A 23634-nucleotide genomic window follows, 5' to 3' on the forward strand; every position below is an offset into this window, starting at 1 on the left:
GGTTTTAGTAAGTGAAGTTCAGTGACTGTGGGACTCAAGAGCCCTTACCTAACCTCCTGTCAAGCTGGTAGGTACTGGGGGAGATGCTGACTTTGCCTCCCCAACACTCCTGACTTTGCTCAAATACCTAAATATTCTGTTATCATACATTTAAAACTGATTTTTTACTTACTCTTTCAGTCTTGTGTTAATTTGTTTTCACTGTGGGAGATTAGGATGTATGTGGGAAGAAACCTAGCTTATTACAATCCACAACCATTACCAAATCACAAAGCACAGAAATCAATACCCCAAACCTGAGTGAAAACAGCACATACTTGGTTGCATTAAAATGTAAAAACCCTGCACCTTTTAGTGTTACCTTTGCTCCAAAGTGAATTTGCTTTTGCTATCTTATCATACCAGCTTTTTTCCCTCTCACTCTTCCCCCAGCCCAACATGTTTGTTGGCTGTGACTAGAGCTCAAGATGGTGTAAAACCAAAAGCAGTAACTGCATGCAGGGGTGGGGGGAGAACCCCTGAGCATAATTGGATAAAAATGGTTCTGTGATCCTTTAAAGGGGGACAAACACTTCAGTTGCTGATTGGCACCAGAAACAAACCTTTGCCCTGAAAACAGAATTGAACCCAACTGCCTGGCAGACATATTAATTTTCTTCTCAGGGGAAAAGTAAAAGGATTACTCAGGAGTTTTATGCTTATCAGGCAACTAAGACAGTCTAAAGCTATTTGCTTTCCAATTTCTGTTTACATGTGATCAGGACATGAGGTTAAAAAGACATTTATATAACAAAAGCATTTATAAATTCTGCATTTTGAATCAGAGACTTTCTGTGTCTTATACTGCCAATTCATCTGCAAAGTAGGTATTAGCAAATTGCCGGTAGGGTTATATTTTTAGTGCTATATTTTTAGTGCAGCATTAAAATACCTCTTTAGATTTTTGTAAGAGCAGGGAGAATTTTCATTTCCATCTATTGCCCCCAAATAGTTTACCATCACATTTACTTGTTATTAAATCTGGTAAATTTAAGGATGTTCAAATTTTTCTGCATTATAACCATTTTATTTGTTACATTTTTGCAGCTCTATTATTAGGCAGATGGTTAGAGTCTTAATTCATTCTGGGTACACAGGAGTTCATTTTTCTTGAAAACTGAGTCCATTAGATAGCTATTTGTATATTTTATTTTATTTTATTTTACTCTTCTGAAAAATCAACCCAAAAAACAATAACAAAAACTCAACAAAAAAGCCTCACAAGAAAACCACATCAAGCCGTACAGATAAGAAACCATTGCTGTGGATGTTTTGTCTACTATTAGTTTTGAACATATGACACTACAAAGTTCTTATATTGCAAAGTTCTTATAAATGACCACAGAATCTTCTTTCAGTGTGAGACATTCCCCACAGCTTGCCTTGCAGATAATAACCTACCTGCTTTGTACAAAAGAATGCTGCTCTCTAGTGGAATATGGGAAAAGATTCCATGACCTCACCACATAGCTTCCCCTGCCTGCATTCTTCGCTTTTTGCAGATGAAAGGCAGCTTAGCTTTGTCCTAGAGTTATGACATGTTATGATATATGGCTACAATTACTGTGATACTATACTGTGAAGTGGATTTTCTTTTGTAATCAAGTAAGAGAATTTTTTTCCGTGCAAATTCCTCTGTAAATTGAAACCAGTGTTCTTTTCTTTTTTTTTTTTTTTTTTTTTTGAGAATGCTGATATCTATATTAAGAGTGTGGAACTAATAACTATTTAATTTACAGGGGAACTCATAACAATTTAGCTGGCATAAGGTTAATTTGGGAATGATTAATAGCTACATTTCTACAGCTGGAAATCTGGAAATTCTAATAATATCTCTGGAATTTATAGTGATAATATTTTATATTCAGGTTTTGCTTTCTGTTGTGATCATTGCCTTCTTTGGAGTGTGAAAGGTTTTCTGAAGCAGGGATCAAGTTATACAAATCGTTCAATACATTCTATCTGTCTCAGCGGGTGGGACACTATGAAAACACACAGGCATGCACAAAATGTGGTGCTTTCAGTTTCCTTCCTCCAGGGCTAGTTGTAGATCTGTCATCTGTTTGGCTAGACTTGATGGGATCAGGGCTCCTTTGACAGCATTAATCGCTATCACCACTCACAGCAAGCCTGCAAGCTAGTGAATTGACATGCTGGACATACTTAAAATAGGCATGTAGTGCAAGACTGAAATGAACCTAGCCTGGAATGTGCTGTAAGTGTGCATTCAAAACAGGCATACACTGCTTTGAGGTATTACAATGTTAAACCTGGAGCCAGCTGTTTTCTGAAGATTTATTTTCAACATGTCTTGTCCCTTAGGCACTGGAAAGTAACTTAAAACATCATCTGCAAAAGAGCTGGTTAGCCAATGCCTGGAGTGCCTGGTTCATGTTTTGTTTTCTTGAAATGGAGGCAGTCACATTAGGTTAATGCAGGAATTTTCTGAATAGTACCTCACTGAATAGCTGTTTAAGACACCCAGTTTTCAGAATGAAAATAGAGGTGTATAGAGAGATCTGTAAATATATACAATTTTTTTTCCTTAAAAGAAGTAAGTTGCAACAGTTATAAATCACACCTCCCACCCCTCCCAAACTGAACCAAACCAAAAGAACCACAAAATGCAGTAAACAAAAAAAGGCCTCCTGAAGCAGTAAAGGAAAGTAATCACAGGAAGGCTGCCACTCTTTTCTGAAGAGTATCCTCACCATTCAAGCAGAGATTAGAAATTTAGAGATTTCTAAATATCTGTTTAGAGATTTGTGGGATGCCACAATTCATTGGCAACTATAGTGAAACCAATATATCAGAATAGCTTCCCTTCTGAGAAACTCCAAGCATTTGAAAATTGTTCTGTTTTATACTGCTGACTAGTCATTAACAACTTTGGAAAATTTTCACTAGTCAAATATTTTACAAATAGGAATCATTTCCACCTACAGTTTATTCAGTAATGTGGCATATTTTATTCAGAAAAATCTTCTATATTGCCGCCACACCAAAATGGAGGCTTTCTCTTTTGGCAAACATGGATAGCTATTCATCACTATGAAATTCTGCTGCCATCTATACTGGAAATTAATTCCTAAACTAGAACCAAGTCCCCCAGAATTGGTAAATTTATCATTGAAACATGGAGGGATTTAGGATGAAGAGATTATTGTCTTCTTTTATTGGCAAAAAAAATTAAGGTAGAAAGACTAGAAGATGAAGTGTTAAAATTACGTAAGATTTGCACTGGCACTGGGAATAGAAGCCAGATACTTTGCCTCCTACTCCTGTGCATTAACCAGAGTATTATGCTTCCTTCCCTGGGATATTTACAGTCCTTCATTTCCACTGGTAATGGAAAGTTTTCCTGGGGGTGGGAAGAAAAACTATAAATGGAGAGTACAAACAAAACCATCTGGAGTAGAGGAAAACAGAAGCAAAAATCATCTGCAAAATCTGGTACAGTAATATAGAACAAATAATGAACTGTGGGTATCATGCAATAATTTTAATGCATATTAAAGCACATTTAGCAGAGTGCTCCTTTATAGTTCTCAGATGTCTTTAGCACTCAAATTGCAGGTTACAAAACACAGGTATTCATTCTGTGGCATGACGGCAATATTCAAGTTATACATCAAGGTTTTCACTGTGTAGTAGGTGATAACATAGGAAGACCATGTATTTCTGCTGAACAAACTTTCCATACATGGTGTTACTACTGGAAATGTGGTTTCTGATAGAGTGAGAAAAAATTCCTTCTGCTTCAATACAAAATATTGACACTTTCTTATTGGCTCAGTAATTATCAGTAATTAATTGGGATGGAAGATTGTGAAGCACATTAAACATAATAAACACTAGTTAAGTGCCAAGTAATATTGTTATTGATTTACAGTACCTTTTGCAAATATCAGGGCTTTACAGAATAAGAAAAACAATTATTAGCTGGCACATGTTGGTTTTATTTTTTAAAGCTGAGTTATATGGGTAAATGACAAAATAGTTAGAGTGAAAAAATCTTTCAAGCCAACATTCAAAGGAAGTCAGGGAATTAGCTGTTCAGCTTTCATCTCAGAGAGTGCAATAAAATCAGAAACAGATGAGAAAAGCCACATTCCCTAGAATAGCACATAGTAAAGTTGATAGACGAGGTTATACATCAAAAAACTAATTATTTGTTCAAGATGAACTTTGAAACGTCTTAAATAAAGAAGAGTAGAATCAAAATAGCCTTCATCCACATATCTTCTAGTCTTATGGGTCACAACGCTCTAGATATGCACATGAAAACATTTCTTTTCATATGGACATACCTCATATCTAAGTCCATAATGTCTCATGTCTACCTCAATAATTTCCATGGTACAAGCAGTGAATATGTGCATCAAATACACATGGTGGGGAAAAAAACACTTGGTGTGTCCACAGCCAGACTGGAGATGGGGCTTTCAGAACACATAAAGACCCTCTAAAAAGATGCAAGTGTTTGCTAATTTCTAACTTGCTTTTGTTTTTCTTCTTCATTCTTCCATCTGTCCACTAATATCAATCCTAAAATATTGTTATATCAACCCTAAAATTTTCCCAAATGCACAAGAATTTTTAATGTGCATTTGGAAAAAGGAAATGCCAGAGATTTACATCCCATAGGGAGAAATGGTATATGCTTAAGTGCTAAATTTTACCTGGAGATACCTACTTCAAAAGCATGTGTATACAGGAAAGACTTGGATGTTACAGCTACATCTACTCTAGTAGATACTATGATGATGATGATGAGATACTAGGTATCTACTCATACATAGTATGAGTCTTCTCATACTATGACTTCTCATACTATTTCTTCACAATATTTAATATACTGTCCTTACAGACTATTTTGAGAACTGGTATGACCTTGGGCAATGAAATATAAAGAAAAAGGACTGTTACACAATTATCAGACTGGGTCTTTGTCTCGGTTTTAGAAGACAGGTGTCTGCTAGGGAGGGCAGGAGCCTCCCTTGGAATGAAAGAGTGTAGACCCCCTCCTTCCGAATTATTATAATTCTGAAATCAAGGGGCTTTCAGACAGAGATCTGGGGATAGGAATAAGCTCTTTACTAGTATAACAAGGCAAACAAACAACAATAGCTACAGCATTAGCAAGAAAACAGAACCAGGGGCCCCGTGACAGCCTTCTTGGCTGAGATGGGAAGGGATGGAGGAGAGGCTTTGCTTCACAAACCCCTCGGGCGGGCAGTCCCGGTGCTCCTGCAGGGCTGTGAGGAACACCCAGCTGGAACAGCAGGGATGAGCTGAGATCCTGGTCTGGTGGCTGAGGTGGATCAGCAGCTCCTGGCACTGCCACACGTCCAGGCAGGACAGGGGGTGTGAGGCCACCAACGAAGAGGGAAGAAGAAGAAGAGGAAGCAGCAGCTCCATCTGGGTGATGGCGAAATTCCCTTCTCTCCACCGCAACAGCTCTGCGCGCCCAAAGTGTCCTTCTCTGAAGCTGAAGAAAAGCCTGCCAAACTGTCCCCACCTTCATTTTTTCCTGCCCCCTTCTCCCCCTGAGCCCGGCTGAACTCTTTGTCTTTTGTCAAGCACCCACCAAATACTCACAGTTAGGTTGTCCCCGCAAATAATGGGTAAAAATTCCACAAGCAAGCCAGAGCAAAAAAAAAAAAAAAGGACACCTAAGCCCCAACGGTCTTGTATTCAGAACTGTATCTCCAAGGTTTCTCGAGTCCACATTTCAATTTTCAATTCAGGACAATTCAGGTGCTTTAGAGCAGAATTGTTCAGAGCTCCTGAAAATTTCCAGATCACAAGTTTGGAGGCATGTGCTAAATTCAATGGAAACAGCAGATCAAAGGAGGCAGCTCTTGACTGTCCCTTCACTGTAACATTATAATAATTTTATTATCAATGCTATTATAATATTATAATAATTATATAATTTATAATTATAAATTATATAATATATAATACACATAATACATATATAATTACAATATTATAATCATTTTATTATCAATGACAGTATCTTATGTGCAACTTCTAAATAACATTTCTAAGGAGGGGAAAAGAGGTAAAATACACAGGTAAAAAGTGAGAGGAATACAATAATGGAACTACTAAAAAAGACAGGATTTAGCTTGGAATCCCCAGACCCCCGACGGTCTGGTTAAAAGTTGTCAGAAGAACATTTGCAGTAATATTGTGGTTAATACAGTGTTTAGAAGCTATACTGGCTTTCTTTATTGACTATGAGCTGTAAAAGATACAGAACTTGAAACAGTACAATGGAGATGGTATTTAGATTGCATTTCTTATTGGTTTATAATATTCTGTTGATAGGAAATATGACTCAGTAGTCTTAGATATTACAGATATTTTTACCTGTGATCATGAGAAACTGCAGACTTGGCTGTGATTGGTAGGACAAATAGACTGCTGTTTCATAAGTCCAGTGAAGCCCAAAGGAAGTGAATATTTAAGCTCTTGCATAGTCATAACATTAAGGAATTATTAATATTTTGTTATTTTAAGCAACCTATTCCTAAAAAGGAATATTTTTTTTTTTTAAACTATTTTGGCTTCTAGGAGGAACTTCCAAGAGAGCTGGAAGGGGCCTTTTCATGAGAGTATGTAGTGATAGTACAAGGGGTAATAACTTTAAGCTGAAGAGGGTAAGTTTGGGTTAGATATAAGGGAGAAAATCTCTAGTTTGAAGATGCTGAGGGGGTGGAACAAGTTTCCTAGAGAAGTTGTGGATACCCCATCCCTGGCAGTGTTCAAGACCACAGTAGATGGGGCTCTGAGCAACTTGGTTTATTGGAGGTGTCCCTGCCCGTGACACAGGGAATGATGGAACTAGAAATCTTTAAAATCACTTCCAACACAAAGTGGTTCTGTGATTCTATGAAAAAATAAAAAAGAGAAATCTTAAACATTTTTTGGGGTAAGGGTGATGCTTCCAAATGGATATTAATCTCTGATCATAACTAATGGAAAAGTTACTACTGAATCCTGAAAGATAAGGACATATTGATGGAAATCTAAGCTCCATCAGAGTTTGTCTAGCTTTTTCATTTGACTTTAAATAGGGTATGATTCAGTCAACAAAACAGTAGAGCAACTAGTACTAAAAAGGTGTTTCATGTTATACTTAATGCTGGTCTGAAAGATTTTTCCACCTGAAAACTCAACCATTTAATGACAAATTGAGAGTAAAGTGATACTTACATGTATTTATTTTGGTTCCTTTTAATAAAGCAAATTGACAGCTATATAAATATGGTCTTATATTTTTGAGATCAGTATAAAGAAATGTACATAAAATCGTATTGCCTTTTTCCTGTAGCTGCAACAACAACTTGATTGTGATATTGGGGAAAGGTTGTATAGATACCAACACTTTACAGTGTTTCTAAGTGTCAATTTCTTCACCAGCTTTAAGTTGATGGTTAATTAAAACTCAAAAAGCACACTGTTTAATCTCGAAATATCAATTTCCCTCATGGGACAAGACTTTACAAACACCAGAGCCTGGTGACAATTGTAACATTCATAACTAAAGGAGAAAGTATCAGGTTTACTAATTGTCTTCCCTGTACTGAGTGGCAACATATTTCCAGTTGTCTGGAAATCCCTTTTCTATTGCTTCTCTCAGTCATGATAATCCACTTTTAATTAATACAAATGAAAAGGAGAAGGAAAATACTAAGGGAAAGAGCAAAAATGGGAGAAGATGAGAAATTTCTTACCAACTGGTTATCTTCTGTGAAACTCATCTTTTACATTATCTGAAGCTTTCTGTGACTGGGTTTGCACTTTTATGATAATGTATTTCTAAGAACCTGGGAGAAATGCTTGATTTTTTCCTCAGTCTTTTGGAGGAAATTAATAATTTTGAATCACTGTAATTTCTGTTGTTTCAATGGTTTGAAGCCAATGTGCAGCAACTGAAAAAATCTTTTGAATTACATTGGTAGTGAATGTACCACAATGAGCTTTTAGCTATGGTATTTCTAACTTCACACTCATTATATTATTATATTATTATATAATAATGTATTATAACATATATTATATTATTATAATACATAATATTAAAACATATTAGATTATTTCATTATTTTATATTTTATAATATTTTATAATATACAATATTATTTTATTATATATAATACATAAAATATTATATTATTATAATTTTATATAAGTTATTATACTTTAGTATTTGATGTGCATGATTTCTTGAAGATATGAAAGACCTATTATCCCTGATAGTCTGGACCATATGAGAAAAAAAGTTTAATACTGATTTATTCTTAAGTTCCCATAAAATAATGTGGAAAATATGCATAAATACAGAGTTTATTTTCAAGATGCATCTTAATCATCCTGATTAATAGATATTCTCGAAGTTTGTGGACAGAATTGTATGGATTTCTTGCATGCAACTTTCTTCCCTGTGCATATTACCAGAGTATGTTTTTATACGCTCAATTTTCTGTTTCTTTGCATGAGCTCCTTCCCAGCTCTGCCAAGTGCACTCAACTGTTAATATGGACAGATATTGTAAAATAGCCAGACCTCCTACTAGGTTGTCAGCACTACAGCATTTTTATTAGTATTTTCATATTAATAATTACTTTTTTCCCACTTTTCTATATTTGTTTTTGTTTTGACAGTTTTGTGACCCTATTGAAGATGATTAAAGTTTTTTACTAATTCTGTGTCTGAAATTCTGCAGATAAGATCATAAAGGTAAAAATATATTTGACTTGATAAATGCGCTACTTTTGTATTTCTGAGAGACTTAACATCTTGACATATGACCTGCCCTTTGACATTGTAATACGTTTTACATTATTTCAATCAATTAATGGTTTAAAGTTAAAAGCTCTAAAAAGCTCAAGATTAATTTATCTAGGATGTGCTGTGATGATCATGCTTTTGTTTAATCTATACACAGGTATGGTAATGCTGTAATTTCCAATATGCTGCTAATTGTGATCCAGTCCTGTGCATGGTTTTACCTAGTGTTGTTCAGTACTGAGAAAATAAAAACCTGAGAAACAAACAGACATATCTCAGAAAGCAGCTGTTTGCTGGTTGACAAATAACTTCAAAGTACTGCAAGAAAAAAATGTTTGTTCCACTTTTGTCATTGATTTTCCACATTGGATGCTTAGATAAGTAAATAATCTGTGTCCCAGGCTACAAATGGGATTATTGTCTCAGACCTATCTTCTGGAGGATTGCTGTATTTCTAAATAATGTAAATCTGCTCAGGTACTACAATGCTGAGAATGCAATCCTAACAGTAAGAGAAAGATGCAAACCTTTAAGGAGTTCCTTTTGTGTTCAAAATCCAGGGATGAGTGGAATATTCTGGTATGTAGGACACTGGTTGGGAGTTAAGAATAAGAATTCTCTTCTTGATTTTGCCAACCATTTACAAACTTTGAGCAAGTTACTGAAACATCAGCGCTTCTCAGCCAAGAAATTTGAATATTTCTCATAAGTAACTTACTTTGAGATCTATGAATATAGGGAGTAATAGAGGATATAGGCACTCATACTGTACAGTCACTTCAAATCAAATGGAATATGTACTATACAGGACTCTATCTTATAGTTCAATGTGGTTTAAAAGTAATTTTTATTTTTAAAAAAATCATCATATGCAAAACTTCACTCTCTCTGCCCCTTAAAAACACATTTGGCTGCTCTCCTGTAAACTTACTGCCTAATTATGAGTTACAACCCCATTTTTTTTTTTAGAAACAGTTTTAAGATAATCTTCATGCTGAAATAATAGTTTTCTGCTTTCTCCAAATGTCAGTTTCAGACATATGTATGTACAAATTCACTATTTATTCAAGAATTCACTTCTGCTTAATCTCTTATTAATGCCAAACAAACACTCAAGTGGAAAGAGAACTCGCTTCACAGTGATCCTTTCTTTCTTTCTCCTCAGAGCACTGCTTTTTATTGAAGTTCAGATTCTGGTTATAATTATGCTAAAAATATGAAACTTGATGACAGTTGCTTAGTTCAAACAAATATGGAAGAAACTGTTAGAAGATTTGACCAGGCTCTTCTATATTATTGCCAAGTGCAATAAGAGAAGAAAGGGAGAGGCTGAAGACAATTAACATCTTCCTGTTGTGGAAGGTGGAAGAGATACCTAGACAGGATCTGAGCATGTGTTCAGGTGATGCTGCATTTTGGGCCTCAGAAAGGAAGGAGGGAACAGCCTCTCTCCCTTAGCCAATGAAGAGTGAAAATATGTAGGTTAGTTCTCCCTTGCACCTGACACTGCCAAATCATATGGCCAAACAGTGGCCGCATGTTTTCTGTGCTTCCTGGGGTCTGCCCTTCAGCACAGATACAATAATCTGATGAGAATGGGTTGACTGGCATCCTGAAGAATTTAGGTGACACTGAAGTACTCAGAGTTGATTGAGTCTGAGGTCCTGATGACCTGGGAAATCCTGGTGTTGCTTACATAATTACTTGAGACCCTGGGGTCTGACCATAACTTCCTGCTTTCTGAAACTTCCTACTAAAGAGATCTGGGATGTATATATTGTACATATCTCTCATAGCAGCATCTGATTAAAGAGTACTCAAAAGTATTGTTAAAAACCAATCTATTCTGAATTTTAGCCATTAAATATTTTCAACCGGTTTCACAGTGAAGAATGAGACAGAGTTACTGTCACCCTACAAGTAAAATTGGCAGAGCTTTTCTAGTCCTCCCTGCCTTTCCTCCAACTCCTTCCCCATGCACTCTCCCCTGACATTTAAAACAGTGTAAAGCAATAATGTTGTGGCTAAATTTATAAAGCTTAATCTCAGTCCAGAAGAAAAACATTTTTTTAGGAGTTAATAAATGTATTCCAGATTTCCACTGTGCTGGGATTCCTGTATGGCTGTAAGTCCAACACATAAGTAGCTAGAACTCAAGTTATGTCTCTGTTAAGAAGTCACTCTATTTGGCTAGATGTATATTCGTTACATTTTGTCTAACGTGAAAGGGAAATCATAACTGAGGTTTTGTGGGATAATTTTTTGTTTGGTTTGGTTTTAATAATTGCAAAAAATATCTAGATGACTGTTTTGATAATTTTTCCTCTCTTGTTTATTAGAAAAATAGATCCTGTGTAGAGTCTTGAGACTCACACGAGTGGAGACTAATGAAGTTACAACATATGGTACACTCTGGAACTTATAGCAGGACAGACCATAACTTCCACTAGCCTACAGTTTCTTCTCTGTAGAGCATACTAGTGTACCATAAGATAGTAACAGAGGAACAGGGCACAGGCAGTACACTTCCCCTACTCTGCCCTCCTAGCTCCAGCAACCAAGATATGGAGATTTCCTGAGTTCAATTTTGTTCTTAGACTGATCACCCCAGTGATTAATTGCATCAGAAGATTTGAGAAAGAAAAGTGGGATTGTCTTGCAAAAGCTAACTAGGAGAGACACCTTCATGCAGGTGATATGTATGTATCCTTTCCCCAGCACTAGAAGTTTGCTGAGCGTGAATAACTGTGCGGGAGAACAACGAAGTCATGGTTTCAAAATACTGCGCTGTGTTTAGTGGAGGAGGAGAGCTTACATAACTGCAAGGAAAAACTAAAGATGGCAGGTTCTTTTTGACTATGTTGAAAAATAGAAACAAGTTGAAAAAGAGAAAAGCAGTTCAAATAAAATTAATGTGAAAAAGTATTATCCACAATATAGTAAAATAACTTTTATATAATAAAATTATTCATATAATAAAATTACTTTAATGTAATAAGATAACTTTTATTTAAATGAATGGAAATGTACAAAATGGTACTTGAGTACATGCTAAATGTCATGCTTTTGAGATTTCTAAGTGCTACAGTTGGTCTAGTCATATTTAAAATAGCTGCCGAAACACTAGTTGGAGCTGAACACTTGGAATCAGACTCTAGGCTAAGGTATCTGTGTTTTTCATTGGCATCTCCTTCAGCACTCTTCTTCTGACCTTCAGCTAAGGAAGACTGTCAGTCTGGATAAGTGTTTCCTCAGCTAAAACATGCAGCACATCAGGAGGAACTGAAAGTCTACAAGTTCCAAATTTCCGCCTACTGTTTGCAAATTAAATACAAATGTGAACAGCAGGAGGCTGACTTTTAAAACAGACAAGTGTTACCACACATTTATATGATGGCTCCTCTTCAAATCTCTGTATTGGCTTCCCTTCACCTTCTGCATCTAATTAAACTCCTACTTCCTGATTTATGGTTTTCCTATGGCCTCTGCAGCATGGCACAGAAAGGAGACTTATGGAGGCAACAGAGAAAAATTTTGAAGCAGCAAACACAGAGCAAGTGTGAGAGACTAGAAAGTATAATCACTAGTGGGGCTTTAATAGATAGTTGCAAAACTGGGTAGTGACCTGGAGACTTGAACAAGTCAGGGAAAACAGTAGTTTGTCTTTACTTCACAACCCAAATTTTACTAAAGCAGGATCAGGATATCCCCCATACCTTTCAGACTTCTGCTAATTAGGCATCTGTGTAGTATATATATTCAACTATTTCTTGCTTTTTATTTTTCTCTTTGCTTCCTACCCTAAATTATTTCCTCACTCACATCCTCTTTTAACATATTCCCTATAATAATATTCTAGGTTTCCTCTGTTGCCCACAAAAATCTTTACCTGATCTACTTGAGCTATCTCTGTTCTTTCTTTCATTTTTTTCTGCCAAACTTTCCTAGTTTTCTCTATAAATATATTTGCTGTCATTTATCTATAGGTGCTAAAATTTCACCTTTATATCAATTTTCCTGAGGTACTGACATTCTGTATTTCCATTTTCAGAAGCAAGTCATGATCTTAACATAACTGTTTTTCTTCTTGCTATCAGTCTTCTTTCATCAGGGTAAATGCACTCTCCATCTTGTTTGAAGATCACTTCATGGTTTCTCTTGTAATCTTGTGAATATAGCAATATAAAGCTTTTTCTCGAGGTAAAGTTGACCCATATTACAGAAAAATTATTCTTGCTGACTTTATGTCTGAAGATAGAACTATATTATGGAGAAAAGTTATGAAGGTGTAAGACTAATCCTAACTTCAAGATGTATTTTGGTTTCAGAGTGCAAAGAGAGACAGCTTCAGAGGCTTCTGGGAATAATCTGTGCATTTTTATCAGAGAACATGTATTTCCTAAAAACTTTTCAAGTCCTCGATACTATTGCTCCTTCTTCTTGAAGGTTCTTGTGGTTTTCATGCAAAATTTACAGAAATCTTCATTCAGAAAATAACAACTAGCATCTTTTTCAGCAAGAACAGGATTTTTAGCCCTATGCTTTTAAAATCAGGTGAACATGTCCTAGCATCAGTTTGTGGAAGCTGTGACACTAGACTGAAATTACCCTATTGGGAAGGAGGGAGAGAAGGAGAGAGGGACAACATATCTAATAGATGCATTCATGCCTGCTTCTTAGTATGGATTGTGTGTGTGTATGTGTGTAAATAAAAAAGGATCGTGTTGTAATGTAAGAAATAACTTGTTGTCTCTATTTGTATACTGACAAGACACCTAGCTGTCCATATATTTCAATATCAAGTTACTGGCTCTTGAAAATGCAAGGGGCAAGAAACCATCATTGATAGAACTTTGATTTCTCTGGGAGGTAATTTTCTGATTGCTGGGGAAACCTGAACCTCCCAGTTTTATCTCCTGGTTCTCACTTCAGTGGTCTCAATCTCCAGACAAATGAATGAAATAGTTCAGGATCTTTCACCAAGTCGGGCAGTTGTAGGAACTTAGTCTGTAGTAGTACTGATTCTTACATCTCAAAGCTTCCTTGACAATATCAGAAGTAAGGGACTATTTTTAGTAGTGGATATGGAGCTGAATAAAAGAAAAAAAATCTGACTTCTGATAAGAGAAGCTTGCACTTTAGAGGTATACTTTTCCCTTTATTTCAGCAAGGGTTTTTTTGGTGGTTTTTTTTTTGGTGGTTTTTTTTTTTTTTGTGCTGAAAAAGTTTTATCTGGATTAAAAGCCTCTGGTGGCATTCACTTGCATGGTTGGATTGGCACTTCAGCTGTATGGAATGTGATTAAAAGAGGTTTTGCTTCAAGAATAGCTCTTGAACTTGGGCCAATCCACTTTTGACAAACCAGAGTATAAGGGATATATGTGCAAGCATGTGTGTCTTTTATTCTGCTTCTTTAAGGCCTGTCTGATTTTGGAAAAAAGAAATGTAACAATGAAAAGAGTCACTAGGATTATGGAAGAACTATCTGCTAAAGAACCATTAGCTGTATCACCCAATCTGCTTGACAGCACAGCTCATGGGTAATGAGATATTAATTTGAGGCCAATTTAGATCACATAGATCTTATGTGATAGGGGAAAAAATGGCATAAGGTTATAAAATGATGTTTCAAAAGAAACTGAAGAAGAATTTATATATGAGAGTATGGCAATTTCACAGGTGACCCTTGAACTCTCAAACTACTTTTGACTGTAGTATAATCCTTAAAACTTCAAGTATCAAGTCATAATGCAAGAAACTAATTCTATGCCTGTTCATACTCACCTGTATATTGTTAAAAAATTTAACATGCTATGATTGTTTTGCTGTGCTGGAAAGATATGTGTATGTCTCCTTATTTTTCTTTCTCATGCATGCGTGTGCACATATATACACTTGCAAATAACATATTCTCTAACAATGTAGAAGACAGTCTCTAACTGTATGTTAGGCATAGACTTAATAGATGTTAGGTGCTTAAATACCTTTAACTAATAGCTGGTCTATTCTGGTATTATGTGGGTTCATTTTGTGAGCTGGATTTTAACATTTCCAGACTTTCATAGTATGAATTGACAGTGTAAGGCTGATGTTGCACCTTAAGGGGTATTTTTTTAATTTTTAGATTAATAAGTGGTCATTTCAGGTTCTTTTGGAATTCACAATACCTTTTCAGTCACAGATAGAGTGTTATGTTGGATATAAACATAGAGGTTTAGCTTGGAATACCTCTGGGCATGATGGTGAGGAGGCAGTCTTGGCTTTCTTGGAGGTGAAGATAAATAATGGATTGATTGAGTCTTATTCCAGGTAAGAGCTTCTCCCTGTTTACTCAATGACTTCCATCTCAGATCTTTGTCTTCTTCAGACAAAGACAATTATCCACCTTTTAAATAATTATTCTGTTTTGTGTCCATCCTTTGTGCTTTCAGTTCCTGCTCCTTCCATCAATGAAAAAAACCATGCAAGCTCATTTGAATCCTTCCAAAGGTAAAATTAGATTAAAAAAATTAACCCACCAATGAAAGAGGTTTGGGCTAATCCTGATCAGTTTTCTAAAACAGATTAGGACTCACTTATATGATATTTTCAATTGGAAGTTACAGAAGAGGAGCAACAAGAAGTAGAGCATCTTTACTGACACAAGTAGAGCTAGAAGACACATCTATGATTTTAGAATTCCTCTTGATTGCACACAAATTAAGGTCAAGAGCAGAACTCCAGTAAATTTTCGGTGTCGAAGTGCCATCCCAAAAGCTTTATTTTATGTCTCCTGCTGTGCACCAATCGAAGGGAAACATTCAAAGCCATAGTGCTTCTAAGGTGAAAGCTGTGTGATTCATGCATAAATACCTCTATGAATAAACCTTGCTATAGTTCACAGTGAGTAAGAGAAAGATATTGGATGTTTGTGCATGGCTAACAGCACTACACCCTTAAGTGTTGGTGGCTGTAGATACCTTTTTTGAGCAAGTTAAAAGGCACATCCATTTCATTCAAGTCCAATAGTGGTAATCATTTGTTTTAGATGATGTAGAAGTTGAGCCCAAAGTCAGCTTTTCCTTTTGTTATTTAAAAAAAATTTTAAAAACAACGTTTCAGATGGAAAAATTTTGCTTCAATGCCCCTAAGAGGAGTTCAATGAAAAGAACTTGCCAAAATATATGTTGTAAAAACTTTCCTTGTTGAATTTTTTTGAGCTTCAGTTTTCAACACTTTCTTTAGTGCTACAGAGATGCTGCATATCTTGTCCTCCCCTTGTTCTTGATGTGTGAAATTCCTCATAGATTGGCCAAAGCAAATTTTAAAGGAGAGGATCCTTATTATAAGCTATCATCAAAGAGCACTTAGAAAGAAGCAAAGATGGCAAGCTGATTCTATTTATGTCATGCACAGAATGGTCTCTTATTCATGTGGACAGGCAATTTGTTTTCTGTTAAATCTGAATTTTCTTTCACCAAGCTTGAACTTATTGTATACATCACTGGAGAAGAAGCATCTTGCTGAATAAAAGAATCAGTATTTATTCCAAAATTATAATTATGAAGTGTCATGTAAGTAAAATTTTATAAGGCTGGTGCCTTTTAAAGGGAGAGGTCATATATCTCTAATTTTCTAGCATTGTCACAGGTTCTCCTGAAGGACTTTTTGCATTTACCAGAAATTATTCATGTGTCATTATTGCATATTCCAGAAAGATTGTACTCCTGAAACTCAAAGTTTAGACAGGCTATTTCATAAGGAGGTCTGGAACTGTTGTCCTCAAAAAAAAACCAAACAGTGGGTAACCAACTTTTTGGTTGGTTAAAAAAATTCTACAACCAATTCAAAAAGTTGTGGAATCTCCAGCCTTCGATGTGTTCAGAACTGAACTAGAGAGATCTGTTTCTCAGCAGGAGTTAGCACTGGTTATCTTCCTTTAAAGAAATATTCCTGAGACTATGTAAAGTCTCACATCTGAAGAACAGAAAGTGCGAAGGGAAGCAATTTACTGGGGAAAAATTCGATAGAAGTTTTCCAGAAATTCTTCCTTTAATCAGGTTATTTTTTATCAAAAAGTAATGTGTTGAACATGGGAGTTAAGCTCTGATAGTACTACTAGTTCTGAGGGGGTGAACCCTGCAGAGAGACAGGGATCCACTCTCCTCATTCAAATATTCTAAAGGTCTTCCCATGTCACCACTCTGTTTAGTCAACTACCCAAAGAAGCAAGAAAAGCAGAATCAGCTAGAATCCCTCTTTTGTTTTTTTCTTTTCTTTTTTTATTTTTAATTTTGCTCAGTCAAATTTAAAGGCTGACTTCTAAATCTTTTCCTGTCCCTGTCATTAATCCCCTATTTCACTGCTAATACAGTCAATATATTCAGCTTTTCTAACCAATTCAATGGGAATGTAACTAGCCACTTACTATGCCTCTCTTTTATCCACTGCTATAATTACAGGGGCCCCTTTTGGGAAAAGAAAGAATATATTAGACAAGTGAAAGGGAAAAAAATATCCACAGTATACATACATTTGACTGCACATTTGTAATCAGATTTCCTTTGTGCACAGATTTCCTTCATGCACAGATTTCCTTTATACCAGTAAGGAGCTATATTCTCATAATCCCCATGCAGATGAACTAAGAGCAAATAGTCAATAATACATTCTTGTTTTGGTCCTAACATAGATGTCATTCATCAGCAGAAATGCCAGCTCCAGGGAGTTCTAAATGAATGGAAAGACCAAAACATATTCTATCAGGATCCTCCTTGAGCCTATCACTTCTGAATCATATTTCTTGATGAATATTTCAACCAATTAGTTGGCAGTTAATTTGATCCACTTTTTTCACAAACTCTATTGTGTTTTAGCTGGCTACCCAGCTGGAACACATCTGTCAATAAGGACTAATTTGGTTAACCTAATTCAGAGCTAATATATGGTTCTAGAGCTGAGGAAGCACTGCAGGGGATTCTCCCTTGGGAAATCTCAGTGGCTGATTGGTACAGGTTGTCTTGAGCCTTTACTAATATACCCTTATTAGTAACATCTTTTTTCACCTTGTTATCACACTTATGCCTTAAAACTATATGTGACCTGTTTAGGAAGGGAAGCCTGGTTTGTTCAAGTGTTCTCATCAAGATAGAAAGGTACATCCAGATAGGGCAAGAGAATGAAAGATAGCAACCCATGTTCTTCAGAGTTCTTCACTGTGCCTTCCTTATGAATTGTCTATGATGTCCAAGCATCCATGTACAACTTTCTGTATCATTAACCATTCTTTATAAACATACTATAAAATTCTCTGCAATTGGAATGCTGTCTACATTCCTTTTGCAGAAATATATATGTTATATATATAATATATATATGTTCTGAATAGTTATTTTCTGGACCATAATTACCTTGTTGCATTTTGCCCTGATCCTGAGCTGGTAGTCTAGCAAAACAGTAAAGACAAAACAGTTGTATGGCTTCTAGTATTCTGTTTTCCTTTCTGTGGTCAAACCTGACTAATCTCTTCCAACTCAGAGTATTCTCTAAATCTGTAAATCTGCCAACATGGATCATTTCCACTGCATAGTGATCCAATAAAATTGTTAAAAGCAAAAATTTTCCAGAAATTCCTCAAGAGTTAAAAAAGTTTTGTTTCCACCCTATGTGAAACAAAAATTAGTATCAATTCTCCGAATTTTGGAAACTGAGCCCTTGCCTTGGATAACTCACAGCCCATGTTGCTAATTTAATACTAACAAAACATTTCTGTACAAAAAGTTTGTACAGGATTTAGGCCCTTTTATTCTGCTTATTTACATCGCTGAAGGTAGCCTTTAATATACGAAGGGCATTTTTTTTCTGATTTCCAATAGCACAGTGGCTGTGGCAACATAAATTTTACCCAACTTATAGCAATTAAATTTTACCCTGTGCAGGCACAGAGGTGCATTTCCTAGGACAGCATCAACTCCAGATATCATAGACACATATGACACGACTCAGTCACTCAGCCTCAAATTCGCATTGCAAGCCTGCACAACGTAGGGATAAAGTAATGTACACTGCTTGCACTGTAGATGTATATCCACTTAGGTCTTACAGCAAATTCAAATGCTTAGTGGCTGAAACAGAGAGCATGCATATTTATAAAGAAGCAGATTACAAAAGTCTGTAAGGAAAATAAGCAACTTGAAGCTTCCTAAATTATTCTGATTATTTGTCCTTAAGCTATTAAAGATTGTATATCAAAAGCTTCAGGAAAATAACCCCAAAGTTGAAATTCTGAAGTTAACTCAAAAATAAACAAAAATAGAAATCAATGGATAAAGGCAATTACATTCAAAATCTGAGCTACGATACTGTAAAATATTATGTCAAAATAAATAATTTTATGAGAAAAAAATATCTTCAGTCAAGGTGCCAGGCTGTATCTTCAACTGTTTGTTTTGGAGTTTCAGGGTGTTTGTTTTGTTTTGTTTAATTAACTCTTCAAAGCACTGGCAATCAGAATTCTAAGGTGAAGTCAGAAATTAATTATGACCTAGAATACAACTTAAAGTGCTGATGCATTTTGGGAAGGGATAAAATAAATATTTCCACCACTGCAGCAATAATGTGTGATTATCAACAAAGGATTTTTCAGTAGCCTCCAGGACCAATACAAAGAATTTAATAACCAAGAGATTTTTCTGGCAAATTTTTTGTATACATCTTTTCCTTGATTTATTATGGTGCTTTAATTCATTTCAAATAAAAATTTTGTGTATGTCACAGTTAACTATTTTGCATGATAGTGAGTGGAATCTGTATTATACTAGTGAGCTTTTATATGGTATCTACTCCTCCTCGTTAGCTCTGAACCTGAGAACCATGCCAAGACTTAGCAAATGACTCAATTCACACTGTTTTCCAGATTTTCTTAAAAGGAATATTATTGGTATAACTGATACCTGCTCTTTATATTGCAGTGAAAACAAACCTCTGGAAATATAACTGTAAACTTATAAAAACTACTGTAAATAGTTCAACCTTACAAGAAAATTCTACTGGAATTTATTTTTTCTAGTAGAACTGGGTCCTACAAATGGGCTGCTCTCCTCAGTGAAGTCAATGGAACAATTCAATTTCAGTCTCTAACAAAAAACTGCTGTTAAAAAATAATTATGTTGCATAACAGTTGCCAAGTTTGAATCAATGAAAATGTTCAACTTTTGTTGTAGAGAATTATTGTGTCCACTCATGAAAATATAAGGGCATTACAATATTTAAGTAATTCGCCCTTCTGAACAGGGTTGCTATTTTTATTGTAGAAGTCAAAGATTTCATTATTTATAAAAATCTCAGGCTTCAGTCCAAAAGTGACCCTGTATCTTTCAAACAACTGTAATGCACGCAGACTAAATAAAGACATGCCATGCTTCAAAGTGCAAAATAAATACTCACTTGAGCAGAATATATTAATTTTGAGGAAGTGGTAATTCAAGCTGCCAGAAGACACATTATTCATGTATCGCAGTAGCTCATTTTGAGTTTGAATGACCATTTAGATAACTGAGCCTAATTTTCATTGGCACATGAGTATCAGACATTAATGTTTTTTATCTCAGCTTACTTCTTCACACCTCAAAATTAATTGTAAAATTTTCATGGCAACAAGTCTTTGGATAGTCATAGGATATCTGCATTATACCTAATTTTAGCAGAAGCTTATGAACATTTAGTTCAACAGTCTGTGTTACTTATGAGGGGGGTCTGCTTCCTGTGTTATTCTTAATCTTGGAACATAACTCTAATAACTCTGAACCCCAAGATCACTGGGTAATTCATTGGTCTTTGATTATCTTTCATTCTGTTGGAGGCTATCCTTGAGAAAGTAATTGCATGAAAGAATGCTGATGATGCCATCAATCTGCTCTTTGATAAAGTGTTGTGTCAGTTTCATAATACCCATCTTAGTAGATAATTTGTCTAGGGACAATATTCCTAGAATTTAGTCATCTCAGGTACATACTTGCATTTAAGTGATGAAAATCTAGTCCTCACTCTTTCAGAATTCATATTTAACAAATATGTGTGCTACATATTTATTTCAGATGCCACGTGTTTCTAGAGCTAGAAATATTTAGTTAAACTCTCTTTGGATATTACTTTTTGGAAGAAATGTAAAGAAATACAAGTCTGTGTTGAGATGAGGTCTGCAACTGCATCCTGTTTTTTTGTGAAATAGCACTTGTGGCCATGAGTGAGATCTCTTTACCCCACACAGACACTACTATCAGCCAAATTTACTCTTGCAGTTTAAGGTGGAAATCTAACTGCAATCACTAAAACTTCCAGAATTCTGTTGGATTGCAGGCCTAATAAGAGGTATTTTTATTTTCAGTCATCTTTATGACCAGAGTTCATGAAGTGAAAGCAAGTTTCACTCTAATGAAGGATAGTGTTAAAAACTTGATTACAAACTTGGAAAGTAAATTACAGAAAGTAATATGAACAAATGGTGAACAAATCTCAATCATTCTTAAAAATGAAGAATTTTCTTATTCCAAGGTAGAAATTCCACTAGTCTGTCAAATGGCTCCTTCCCTCCTTTGAACTCTTTCAGACTTGTTTATCGACATAGTTCTTTTCTTTCTAGTCTGTTTTTTCACATTGGGATCTACTTACCTCTCACTTGTCTCAGAACAGCCATGATCTTTTCTGCAGAAAGGATTCATCTTTGCCAATGTAGAGATCTTTCCTGAGGCAGGCCCTTGATGTTTTGGGCTGCAGTTTCTGTTTTTTAGTATCTTAATCTAAAAGCAACCTTCAATTTCTTGTTAGTGTACCAAAGGGAAATGCAGATTGCACATCTGAGGTTCATTCCAGTGCTGTAGAAATACCAGCTTATTCACATAAAAATCTTCAGTTCAAAATGTGATGTGTATTTATCCTCATGCTTTAAAACAAGATGTCCTAAGTGCCTTGATTTTCTTTTGATTTTTTTTCTTCTACTCTTTATACAATATTTTTCCGAGCTTCTAAATGAATAAATGAATGAAAAATGTTCATGTAGGAAAGGAGTTTAAATATTAATATCTTCCCTGGTTATCATAAGCAGACAGACATGATAGAATTATACCTCTACTTTAGTATACTATAATATAGAAAACACTATCAGCCATTTTACAGATTGTATTCAGTTTTTGATAATAGAGAAATGTTATACCATTAAAAGAAAATGTAAATGAGACAAAGGTAATTTTCTTGATCTAATCAGTGAGAGGAGATTTCTCTTTCAGTAATTTTTGAGACCCAAATTTAAAAACCCTGATATTTGAAAGCTGGAGTTTCTGACTCTAAAGCAGTCCAAGTAGCGTATTTTCTCCAGTGCTCACTCTCAATTAACCCACAATTAAGAGATGAAACTGGTTGCTCCTGTTATTTACCACGCCTAGGGGAAAAAAAAAATCAACTGATATAAACCTGTAAATTCCTAATCAGAATTTATTTTCCTCATCTTGAAATAAAAGTATTTTTTTAAACTGCCAGGATGTCTGAAGAGGTGCTTTATAAGAGAAACATAAATAGTTTTGTTCCATATTCCTTTACAAAAACTGTTTTTATTAGAAATAATGACTTCTGGCAGATTTCTAATTCGTACAAGATGGGTGACTCCCCAACCTGCAAATTGCCATGTGATACCTTTGACAGCAACAGCTCTGGTTTACTTGCTTGATATATTTGTGAGACTGCTCATCTTTTAAACTCATAAAAATTAATTCTCTTACCAAAATTAATTTAATAATTTTTACTTGCTCATAATATACAGTGGAATAGAAAAATATTGCCTTTCTAAGACAGTTATCCATATGGATGTGGCTGTGCAGAATACTGCAAATTTATCTAGGAAAAAAAAAAGTAAAATAAATGCTAATTTCAAACCACTTGTAAAACCCAGACTCTGACCAAAGACATTTTTGACAGCCAGAAACACACAAAACTGGACCATCTGTACTACTTGAGTCATCTTCCTTTTCCTTCCAGAAATCAAAAGAAACAGCACAAAATGACAGTCAGCTTCTCAGGGACACAAGAGTATTTTTAAAAAGGGATTTCAAGTTTTCATGGTTTCATCTTTGTCAGAGTCTCTCTGGAAAGAGTAATTTATGATCTATTTCAGAGCATCCACTGGAAATCAAATAGAGAGAGACATAATAATGCCATGAAAAGCAGATTCTGTAAAAGATATTAACATACAAACACAATAATCAATTAAATTCGATTTTTATCTGGGCAAAAATATTTTTTTTTAAAAATTTAATCATTCTAAACTGGGCTTTAAGCTTAAGTTTACTTCATTGTAGTTGCCAAACTCAAACCTCTGTATCTGTAATTTCCTGTCACTGAACTTCAAAAGATATATTTAAGAACTGACAATACAGATGACATCATGGAGCTATTTTGCAATATTGTGAGAAATGTATATACATTTAAGTTTTGGCTAATAACTTTCCTTTTATTGGAAAGAGTATAAAATGGCTTTTTTTTTGGTTGTTGTTAAGAGACTATACTTCCTTTTTAATCTCAGAATTTCCATCCCATATCCCTACTTAGTCCTGGTTAAGCTTCTTCCTAGTAGCTAGTATAATGGGGTTTAGATGCAGTACGGGAATAATGCTTTGTTTCCTGATTGCGTTCTTTCTATGTATATTTTCTAAGTGGGAAACAAACCTTGACCTTCTTGAGACAGGATTGTTTGGTAATCTTCAGGTATATATGCCTGTGTTGTTTTACTTTATAAAACATCTAGATGAGAACATGAAGCTA

The sequence above is a fragment of the Pseudopodoces humilis genome, chromosome 4 (genome assembly GCF_049639895.1).
Source record: "Pseudopodoces humilis isolate 2021_Gansu_Grassland_sample_001 chromosome 4, ASM4963989v1, whole genome shotgun sequence".
Classification (NCBI taxonomy): domain Eukaryota; kingdom Metazoa; phylum Chordata; class Aves; order Passeriformes; family Paridae; genus Pseudopodoces; species Pseudopodoces humilis.